Here is a 12,262-nt window from a genome sequence, read left to right on the forward strand (position 1 = left end):
TGTTGGCAAGGATGTGGAGAAAGGGGAACCCTCCTACACTGTTGGTGGGAATGCAAGCCAGTGCAGCCACTTTGGAAAACAGTATGGAGGTTCCTCAAAAAGTTGAAAATAGAGCTACACTATGACCCAGTAATCACACTACTGGGTATTTACCCTAAAGATACAAATGTAGTGATCCGAAGGGGCACGTGCACCCAAATGTTTATAGCAGCAATGTCCACAATAGCCAAACTATGGAAAGAACGTAGATGTCCATCAACAGATGATTAGATAAACCAGATTGATAAATCAGTCACACACACACACACACACACACACACACACACACACACACACTGGAATACTATGCCACCATCAGAAAAAATGAAATCTTGCCATTTGCAACAATGTGGATGGAACTAGAGGGCATTATGCTAAGTGAAATAAGTCAATCATAGAAAGACAATTATCATATGATCTCTCTGATATGAGGAATTTGAGAGTCAGGGTAGGGGGGTAGTGGGCAGTAGGGAGGGAAAATATGAAACAAGATGGGACTGGGGAGGGAGACAAACCATAAGAGACTGTTAATCTCAGGAAACAAACTGAGGATTGCTGGAGGGTGGGGGGAGGGACAGAGTGGTTGGGTTATAGACATCGGAGAGGGTACATGTTATGGTGAGTGCTGTGAATTGTGTAAGACTGATAATTCACAGACCTGTACCCCTGAAGCAAATAATACATTATATGTTAATTTTAAAAAGATTGATATGTACAATCAATAAACATTTTACTTTTTTTTTAATAAACATTTTACTTTAATCTAAAACCAAATGTACATGAATTGACCAGTTTTACCTTGAGCTGACAATTTCTGATTTCTCTCTGACCACCGTCAGCTAAGAAAGAAAGAGACATGTCACAACATTCCCACAATTAGTTCCCTGACTAATTGTAAGATAATCCTGGCTGAGAAGTCACCCGTGGGCTTAGCTGACTCAATTCCTTCAGTGGAACTGAACATGATGTATAATTTTTATCATTTTATGGATAAGTAAAATGAAGTCCAACCAAGGGTGTTAGCAAGCCCAAGAAGGCTCAATCTTCAGTGCCTCTGAAAAGGGATATCAAGGATGAACAGTGATCTGCTCTCTAGAATCCTAGAAAGATTCAGAAGTTGAAGGCAGGAAGGAGGCAGGAGACTGGAAACAGAAGGACTGATTGGAAGTCTAGAAAGCAAGATCTTGCAGGAGGCTCCATCAGCTTGTCCAGAGGAGCATTTGGTCCCAAATCCCACCCACCAGGTGGTGCATGGGTCTTATTCGGGGGATGATATGAGAGGCTCCAAAACAGAAACCACCAGCTATGTTGGAGGGCAGGAGAGTGGCACTCTATTGACATCAAAGCATTGGGTAAAGGTCTACATGCTCAACCCTGAGACCCACCCACCACCTCCTTGGTTGCTCAAATCTGAGAAGGCTGGCAGCCACGCAGTTACCTTTAGACCAGAAACTGGAGTGTGACAGGAGGGGAGGGTGTGTGCAAAGGCCCAACGGTTGAGAAAGATGCAAGTGGACAGATGGAAAGAACAGTGAGCCACATGCACAGTGATGTGGGCAGAGCCAAAACAGGAAACTTAAACCTCATCTTCTAGCCTAGAAGAAGTCACAGAAGGTTCTAAAAAGTAAAGCAGCATGGTCTCATCAGCATTTTAACAAGCATTCTGGCAGCAGAGTGGGATCTAGATGGTGAAAGAGGTAATAGTGGGAATGAGTGGTTGGGTATAAGTGATGACATCAATTCAAAAAAGGCATACAAGAGGGGGAAGAGCAGGTTTGAGATGGAAAAGAATACAATGGGAAAGTTCAAACCAAAAACCAGAGTCAGACAGCCTCTCACTGACCTCTTATTCCAAATGAAAGAACTCCAAACTTATGATGTCGCCTCTGAACATTACCAGTTAATAGATCCAGACAAGCTGACCTATTGATTGTAGAGGAGTATTAGGGGTTGAGGGCAGTAGCTCCTGTGACATTTTCAACTGCTTGCCCATCCCTTGCCAGGAAATGTCATTTAAGTTTGGGTTAGACGGATTTGCCAGGAAATATGCTTTTGTGGAGCGGAGCTGTGGAATGGAGGTCATTTGGTACAGTTATGAAATAGCTAGCTTTTCTAGAAGCACCAGAAGTCATCAGGCCATATTCTTAAAGAGTAGCCATCAAAATGCTGCCCATACAGCCTCTTTCCAGTGAGCATGCACCAGTGACAATGACGTTTGTGGGTGAAGAGGTCTGAGCACACAGCTGAGCACATGCCATGAGCTACATAGCTGGGGAGAGGAGGTTGAGGCTCTTCTACAAACATCAGCAGCAAGGACTGGACATCAGAATGAAAGCTGAGCACCTATCAAGCCCCTTGCTGTATGCTCCATTGCCTGAATAGTTCCAGACCATCCATGGCATAGACGGAATTGACACTACCCCCAAGAGAATCAACTCCAGTTAACTCCTGCATGGCACTCAAGAGGACTTTAGCCATGACCACACAGATGACAAAATATGAATGCCATTCTGGGCTTCAACAGTTATCATCTAGAAGAGTTCAGCCACTCATTTTTAGTTTGGAGGCTGAAAATAAAAGCCAGCTAGTATCTTTGGCCAATCTCAAAAACAGCCCTGCCCTCTGGTTCAGGTCATGCCTGAAGGGGGCTGGGACCAGGTAGAGGTCCATTCATCCAGCATCCAAAGCATAAAGAGATGCCAGAAAACTCAGTAATCAAGATAAATAATATATTAGTGCAATATTTTAAAAAATCAAAATTAATGTGAAAAAAGTTAACAATGAAAGAGCAAAAGTTTATGAAGAAGGGCTGTGCTGAGTTATATAGGAGACTGCAGCAAAAAAAGAAGATCAGTAACATCAATTGTTTCTTTATTTGAAATATTGACATTTGCCCATTGTGGATTTTTTGCATTAATTTTTATCTTAAAAATACATTAAACATTGTAGCTTGAGTATGGGTTTTTGGACACATCCTTAAATCTTATACCAAAGGCAAGCACCTTGCTTGACTGGCTCTCAGCCTGGCATCTTCTCTCCCAGCATCATCCACCCCCACCCATCGCTACACACACACACACACACACACACACAGTGGCATGGAGAAATTAAAAACTACTCTTTGGGAACGTAAGCACATATTCTATTCATTTGTAGAGGTTATAGCGGGCATTCTTGAAACAACTCTTCTCATTTATTGTTCCAAGAGTGTTGCTGTTCACCTTTAAATACACACCTGAGATCAGCGTTTGTAACAGAGCTGTACCCTCGGGTCATGCTCACACACAGAAAGGAGGAAAATCAATTTCAATCCCCGAAGGACAGAATTACTGGTGCAGAAGGTCAGTAAATGCTAGCACTGCTCAATGGGCCTGGAACAAGATCCTTGTCCGCACTGCTTCGCTGCACACCCAGTGGAGGGAGGAGGGAAGACTGGAGACTCTCATTCTCACCAGGGAAGAGAAAGATGTCGGTTGTACAAGCCACAGGATAAATACTTTAAACAGCAAAGGGGAAGAGGCAGACACGTGCACTTGCAATGAGGAGTCACAGACTTATGTTTGCACCTAATGCTCTGGAGAAATTGACCAAGACTGGCTCAACCAACTGAAAATATTTCTGCTGTAATTCTGTCAAGATCACTTCTCGGGCTGGGCTATCTACTCCCCAGGAGCTTGCTGCACAGATCAGCCTTACCAAAGGGACATAACTCATGGCTGTGTCTCAGGGAAACCTCCCAGGCCTGGTTGCCATTGTGCTCACGCCCTTCCCTGCTCAGGTATCAGATTCAGACCATCTGCGTTCTACAGCAGATACAGGCAGAACTTGGAGCCCCTACCAGCGGTCATGGCAGTCCTGAGCCCTTCCAGATGTCTATGGACTGGTGCCACTTCTGTCACCTCAGAGATTATTACAAATATTTTATTGGAAAGCTCATGAATGGTAACAAAATCTGTGGTTTGGAGGGGCAGCAGAAGGAGACGACAAGGCTTCTTCTGTAGAAGATGTGTCAGAGCTGTGTACCTATTCCCAGGAGCACACACATTTTCCCCCCTGTGGGAGGAGTCGGGTTTCATGGAAAGAGCCAGAGCATGGAAGTCAAATAGATCTGCAGACCCAAGTCTGAATCCTGGCTCCACTCATGAGCTATGGGACCCAGGGACATGATTTAACCTCTCTGAGGTTCAGTTACCTAATCTATAAAGTGGAGGAAAGCTAATGGATGTGAAGTGCCTGGCACAAAGCCCATACTCCTCACATCTACTATACTCCAGCCCCTGTTCTTACAAAGGCTTTCTATGGAGCTTCTGTCTTCTCCTCCTCCTCTGAATGCCCAGAATCTCAGGGCCATTTTGCTTCCTGCCATCACCTTCGAGGTTTGGCCTGGCCCTCTCTTTACCATGCATTTGGGAATCGGGGACCACAGGATTGGATTTTCATGAGGAAAAATACCCAGATTCATGCATCACATTCCCCAAACAGCATGAGGTTAGGCAGGGAGTCAGGGAGGAGAAATGAGAGCAAAAGCACATCTCTTCCTCTTCCTTGCCCACCATGCCTCTATCTAGTCCTCAGCACACAGGAAACCAAGAAAGCTGGCCTCCCAGCCACATCCCAGCCAGTCAGTTGCAGTTCTGAGCTGAGTTATCAAGAAGGTCATGAAGGACATGCAGGCTCTGAGGCTCAAGGAGGTGGCTGGACTCTTGGTCTCACCTTCTCCCAGAGAAAGGATGGTGTAGGAGCCTCAAGGAATGTCCACAGTACCCCTAGCATGATCAGGAGCCCTAGTATGCCTGAGCAGAAGATATGGAGATCTTTTTTTTTTTTCAATTTAAATTCAATTAGCCAACATATAGAACATAATTAATTTCAGCTGTAGAGTTAGTAAATCATCAGTTGCATATAAAACCCAGTGCTCATCACATCACATGCCCTCCTTAATGCCCATCACCCAGTTATTCTGTCCCCCTACCCATCTTCCCCTCCAGCAAAACTCAGTTTCTTTCCCATAGTTAAGAGTCTTGCATGGTTTGTCTCCCTCTCTGTCTTCCCATTCCATGTTTCCCTCTCTTCCCTTATAATCCTCTTTGCTGTTTCTTATATTCCACATATGAGTGAAACCATATGATAATTGTCTTTCTCTGATTGACTTATTTCACTCAGTATAATGCCCTCTAGTTCTATCCATGTCAATATAAATGGTAAGATTTCATCCTTTCTGATGGCTGAGTAATACTCCATTGTAAGTAGATACCACATCTTTTTTTATCCATTCATCTGTCAATGGCCATCTGGGCTCTTTCCATGGTTTGGCCATCGTGGACTTTGCTGCTATAAACATAGGGGTGCAGGTGTCCCTTCGGATCATTGCATTTGTATCTTTGGGGTAGATACCTAGCAGTGCAATTGCTGAGTTGTAGGGTATCTCTATTTTCAACTTGTTGAGGAACCTCCATACTGTTTTCCAGAGTGCCTGCACCAGCTTGCATTCCCACCAACAGCATAAGAGAGCTCCCCTTTCTCCGCATCCTCACCAAATTTGTTGATTCCTAACTTGTTAATTTGAGCCATTTTGACTGGTGTGAGACTGTATGGGGACCTTTTCTTAAACAAAAACTCAGCCTCATTTGCTGGCAGTGAGGATGATTGGGACTTACAAATGCCCATCCAAATCTAGGATATATGGCAGCCAGCTTCGGTAGACCTCCTGGGGGAGATTCTAAGAGAACTTAAATCTGATGGGCCAGGGCCTTCCTGGGATTAAGAGTCTCAAAGATGAAAAAGTCTGCCCCAGGCTGTGATGCCCCATGTGGGCAGGGCAGGCCTCCTGCCGTGACAGCTGGGGTGTGTTCAAGAAAAAGAATTATGTACGACATGTATGCTAAAGGTGGTCAGGCAAATCTCATTCACCTGGGCCTACTAGAGTGGGGTTTTGTAATGGAGGAGAGAGATTGGACTCAATTCTGCCTTCAACAGGGATAAGTGGGGATTTGCAGTGAAGGAGAGGAGTGGGGGTCAGTGGTTGGAAAATGCTAGAAGGAGATATCAGCAGTAGGGGTTTATTGCTAGACCAACCCCAGAGAATCCCTGTTGGAGACAGCCCAGGCTGACACCAGCCTACCCTCAAGAGGGGTCAGACCGCAGGAGGGGAATTTTCACTAAACTGACCTCGTAGAGTTTTGATCACTTTGCTCCAGCTGGATTCTACAAGAGTAGAAAGAGACACCAAGGCTGGACCTTCAGCAGAAGGAGCCTGGCCAAGGTTTGGTCAAAGGAGAGAGTCTTTGGCAAGTGCCTGGGCCCTACTGTAGCCTTTGGATAATTGCACAGGGACAAGATGTTCCTGAACACAGCACCTGGATGATGGGAAGTGTCCTGGTTCTAGGAAGAGAGGAAAGACATTTCAAAAAGTTAACTTAGTTAGGGAGCTTTGATTGTCAAGAGAGGCTTTTTCAAGTTTCCTGGCCTCTGCAACAGCAGCAGGAATAGCCATAAATAGCACCTGCCAGCTTCTGACAGGTAAGTCCCGGGTATGGGGGATGCAATTGCTGAACAAGTCCAGCAGGTGGCAGAGCTAGAGGAGCCCGGCCATCCAAGAGGAACACCTGGTGGTGGCGGAGGGCAATGGGGGATACCAGCCATATTTGGTGGGGGAAACCTGACATCAAAGATACTGTTATCATCAGGGCACCTGGGTGGCTCAGTCAGTTGAGCGTCCAACTCTTGATTTCGGCTCAGTGCACCATCTCAGGGTCCTGGGATCAAGCCTTTCGTCGTTGGGTTCCATTCTCAGCAGGGAGTCTGCTTGAGATTCTCTCTCCCACTCCCTCTGCCCTTCCCCCACGCCCCTACTTTCTCTCTAAAATAAATAAACAAATATATATATACATATATATATATATTTAAAGATATTTTTATCATTATCAAGGCCAACACTCATGTCTTTGGTTGTATAGGGCCTGGGAGCAGGAGATAAGAAATTATACTCAAAACTTGTTAGCATTGTGAAAAAAAAAAAAGAGAGAGAGAGAGAAGCTAATGAACCACTTGGCAAAGATTGTTTTGGTTTGTGTAAATCAGAGCTGATGCATTTAACTACGTTTCAGAGATCACTACCCAAGGAGGTAATGTTGCTGGTTTCTCCCTTGGCCCAGTCTGATAGGAGCAACTTCTACGTTTTTTCTTTCCTCTGCTTAGTTCTGGGCCTGTGAAAAGGATTCCACTGACATTGGAGCTGCCTCCAGGGACTCCCTATCCCCAGGCCCCATAGAGAGCAAGGGCAGACAAGAAAGCAGCCCCATTGCCCGCAGCTGGCCTACGATGACGGGCAGGCTGCTGCTCTCACTCCCAGCAGCTCTGGGGGACCTTAGACCAGGAGGAAAGAAGAATCCTAGGAACAGGGTTAACCTGAGGCCAAGCAAAGAAGGGAGCCACTTCTCAAACCACAGTCCAACAGCGGAGTCAACTATGCAGGATCGGTTGACTGGGTAATCTCCCCTGACCTCCTCCTCTGCCCCTCCCCAGCCTGCCTCTCCCTCTTAGTTCACTCTCCATGGGAAGGAGAGCCACTATCCAAACAAGTGTTACTGATAGTACTACATGTATTATTGAAACAAATACCAACTCATTGAATTCTCACAACAAGCTTATGAGAATATCATGACACCCCCTCAGCAGAGGAGTAAATCAAGTCATGGAGAGGTCGAGTGACTTGCCTCGTGCCACAGAGCTAGTAAATGACCAAGCATGGATTCCAACTTATATTACTCCGAAGACCATTTTCTTGCCAGAACTGTATGTAGCCTCAAATGATTGCTTTGCTTTATCCATTACCCCTCCCAGGACTGTCTGCATTTTTTAAATAAGAAGCCTAAAAAGGGCAATACTGAACCTAAAGGCAATAGATGGTCTCTTGCCCAAAAAGTCAGCAACCTCACCCACTCCAGACTAGTTTTCCCAGACTTTGGATCTTAATTCCTATAAACTATTTTTCCTTCTTGTGACCCTTGATCTGGCTTCTGGATGCACCCCTTATTTTTTCTTTCTATTTCCTTATAGGGATTAAGGAATGGGGTACATTAAATACATTTGTATGACTGCAATTCAACACATTATACTAGGACTGACCTGCCAAAACATCTAAGTGGCTGAGAACCATCAGCGTGTGCCATGTCAGAGGACACAGTGATGTCACTGTCACCGGCATTACCATGTACCCTCTCTGTCCTCACCTCCCCTGTTACTGCCCCATCTCTCCTGGAAACCTTCCTTCACTTATTTACAATGGTGGGATGAGTTTTTAAGTCAATGACTATTTGATGATTCTACATTTGGAACTTCCAATGTTTAGACTCTCGTGTGAACTTCCTAGGGCCGCTGTAACAAAATACCGCAAACTGGGTGGCTTAAAACAATAGAAATGGATTCTCTCCTCGTTCTGGCGGCTCAAAGTCTAAAATCAAGACGTTGGCAGAGTCATGCTCTTTCTCTGAAGGCTCTAGACTCATTCCCCAAGTCTCTGCCTCCACCTTCACACTGGCTTCGCTGTGTCTGTAACCAAACATCCTCTTTCTTGTGAATCCAGTGATTGGACTGAGGACCCACTCTAATTCAATACGACGTCATCCTAATTTGACGACATCTGCAAAGACCCTATTTCTAGATAAGATCACATGCACAGGTCCTGGGGTTAGAAACTCATGTATCTTTTGTGGGGTGAGGGGGTGCATAACATTCAACCCACAGCTACCTTTTCCCACAGGCAGGGCAGAAATCAGTAATTGATCATGGGATTCTTCTGCTGAGCGGAGTGGACATCACAGCCCCTCGCAGCGCTGTTCCCTCTGCACAGCAAGGTAACCAGAGGCAGCATCTCCGGGGATCCCCACCTGCCATCCTGAGGGCCACTCAAGCAATGAATCTGCAGTAACAGCAGCCTGGCATGCGATGATAAGCATGTGTCCACACCCTTCAAGCCCAAGGCAGGTGGCAGCCTGTTCACTTCTTACACAAGGTGGGTCTTACCAGGAAGGGGCTCTAAGCTGCTCAGTTGCCAGACCATCTCCTCCCCACCCCAACAGTTACCATGGTGCATGACCCTAGCCTTGGCTTCATGGGGGAACGAGGTCCTGTTGCTATTTCTGAGTCCACAATCCACGTGCACTGCCGCCTGGCCCGGTTCCAACTTCGCTCCATGCATACCTCTCTCCTCCCTCCACCCCCTGCAAATTGGAAATAGTGATACACAGCCATCTCACGGGGCTGCGGGGCAATTTAATTAATGTTTATAAAGCACTCTGAGGTCTTCGGATGAAAACTGCTGTGTAAGTGCAAAATTATTATTAGTTCTCAGCCTCCTGTCCCTTGACTTCTGACACAGGCTTTTGTTGTTCCTGAATAGGAACTGGTTATGAGCCGTCCAGCTGGCTCTTGCAGGTAGAGAGGCAAATACACACACATTTGCAGATTTTTTTCCCCCTTTGTAAAAAGCATTCCAACTCTGCAGGATGTCTTGAAGCTTTTCAGTGTCTGAATTTCTCTCTATTTGTCTCTACTAAGTACTATAATCTATAAGAAGAGATTGTAAACAGGCTACTTTGGAAAACAGTGAGGGGGGAAAATGGTCAATTTGAAGAAATAGCCCCTCTTACCATGACAATATCTTCTTCTCATGCAGAATCTAAATGAACCACTAAGTGAGGTCCCACTCCGCTGCCCAGAGGGATCCTGTACGTGTTCGTGCATTGAAAGGAGAAAAGAAGAGAAGATTTGCTGGCAGGGTCCAAGTTCTGCCTCCTCCCTTCACCCTAACTTCTCAGGAACCATGGAAACAAATACACCCTGCCTAGATGATGTTTTCCTGATAGCCCTTTGTTACCAAACTGTGCGCCTGCCTGGGATCCCACGGGGAGATGACATAAAGATGTGAAAAGGAAAGTCTATGTCTGCAAGTGAAATGCCTCATATATGAATGACAGAATGGGGCTCCTATGGCATTTGTCAAGCTGTGGGACAAGCAACCATATTATGTGGCACCATTTTCCACGTAGATTTATTCATACCCAGCCCACGCTCGCCAGGCCCTACCTACTGGGCAACCTGGAAGGTATCTTTTTGGTTTATCATCCCGCTTTGTTGGCAGGATCTGTTCCTCAGCCAACTGCCAGAAGATTTCATTTGTAAAAATTTGCTAAGGAGCAATTATGTAGCATGTCATCAGCTGGATAAAAGTCTATGGGCTTGGAAACGATGAATGAAAGACACTCCACTGTGGGGCTGTAAGCACAGGAAAATCCCACCTACAGAGCTAGGACCATGAACTCTGTGTTTCCTGAGTCAACCAAATGTAGTAGCAGATTCTGCAAGGGGAAAACCCCGGACTATTCTGCTGGGACAGGGAAACAGAGGCAGGAGTGGGGCGCAAAGATGGATAAAACCAGCTTTACTCATGCAACATCTGTTACTACAACACCACCAGAGTCTTGTGAGCTATCACAACGGCTGTGACACATGAGGCCATTTTCTGTGATCTAAGATGATTCAAGTTCAGCCTGTGATGGAGAGGTTAGGATAGAAGGGATAGCTTCTTTCTTCCCATTCTATGATGAAAGAAAGAAAGAAAGGAAGAAAGGAAGAAAAGAAAGAAAGAAAGAAAGAAAGAAAGAAAGAAAGAAAGAAAGAAAGAAAGAAAGAAAGAAAGGAAGGAAGGAAGGAAGGAAGGAAGGAAGGAAGGAAGGAAGGAAGGAAGGAAGACCCAAAGTTTACAGTAGCTAGGATCAAAACCAAACCCAACCCTGAAGACAGAAAAGACAACACCTAAGAATTAGCTCATCTCCATTCCTCCCTTTCTCTCTCGGTGCTGTGTTTCATCAGGCTTCCATCCGCCTTCCCCATGGTCTTCCTGCCTCCTACATCCTCTAGCTCCTTTGTTTCATCTTTCAGGTTATTGTCCTAGAAATGGATCTCATCTTACGGCTGCCTGGCTCAGAATACTTTGAGACTGCTCTACCACACAAATTCTCTACAAAAACTTGTCTACGCCCCATTATTGCCCCCTCCCTACGTGGCCTGGGCTCTGGGTACCCTCTGCCTACAAAACTCCCACACAAGTCTCTGTTCCAAGTGTGTGCTCCATCTCTTGCCTTCGCGATCCTGTCTTTGCCATTGCCCCCACCCTTCTCTCCTGTTACTACCATTCAGAATCCTGCTTATCTTTCAAGTCCCAGTTCAAATGGAAGCCATTCTTTAAAGCCTTCCAAGGTGCTCCCACGTGAAGTTGGACCCTCCCACAGTCCTTTGTTTGTTCCCATTCTTCTTTGTACCCTTGCCTAATGTTAACAGGTCTCTGTGCTCCCAGCTCTGAGCTCATTTCTCCCTCCACTAGATTGTAAGCCCTTGAAAGGAAGGGTGTGTCTTGCTTTTTCTGAGTATTACAGACAGTTCCCACAATAGCACTTTGTCCATAGTAAACATTCAGCAAATACACTTAAGGTTTAACTTTACCCATCCAACGCACAAGACACTCCAGGTGGTAGAATTCTACAGGGGGTAGAATTTGATCTCCTCATGCAATTAAAAATTGAAAATTAGAAAATAAACACACAGTCTTAAGAGGATAATAGATAGCCGTGATAGACTCCCACCGAAGAACTGATTGATCGTATCTTACCAACCAGTTTGATCAAATCTGGCTCTGCAAACAATCAGCTGCAGAACTATGAGGGTTATAACTGCTGTTGAATTAAGCAAACAGCTCCTACCCGAGGATTTTTAGGTCTTTGGCTGTTTTTACATGGGAAAGATGGAGTATCAAACAATGATCCACTTAATCCAGCCAAATCAAGTTGGCAATGAGGGAAGGGCGGGAGAACCAGACAGTATTATTCTGAGACTCCCACTGTCCCTGAGCTCCAGGGTCGAACACATGAGCCTCACATACTCTATGTCCACAGGCTGCGGCTAGATCCCTTCTCCTGCAACCCCGGCAAATAATCGAGCTCTGTTGGGTTCTGTGAGTGCAGCTCAGTGTTTTCTGTGATGAAACCTGCTAAGAATTTTTATGAAAACAAAAACCACAGGCCTTCCTTTGGAAAGACATGGAGCTGATACTCATGTCTGTGTTTGTGTCTTGGGACATCCCAAGGTGAAATTATTTGAACCGTGGATTTAACTGCATAGACTAAGGAGAGCCCTGAGAATAAAGCTTTCCCTGGCAGTGGAGACA

Source organism: Lutra lutra, chromosome 6, assembly GCF_902655055.1.
Source record: "Lutra lutra chromosome 6, mLutLut1.2, whole genome shotgun sequence".
Classification (NCBI taxonomy): domain Eukaryota; kingdom Metazoa; phylum Chordata; class Mammalia; order Carnivora; family Mustelidae; genus Lutra; species Lutra lutra.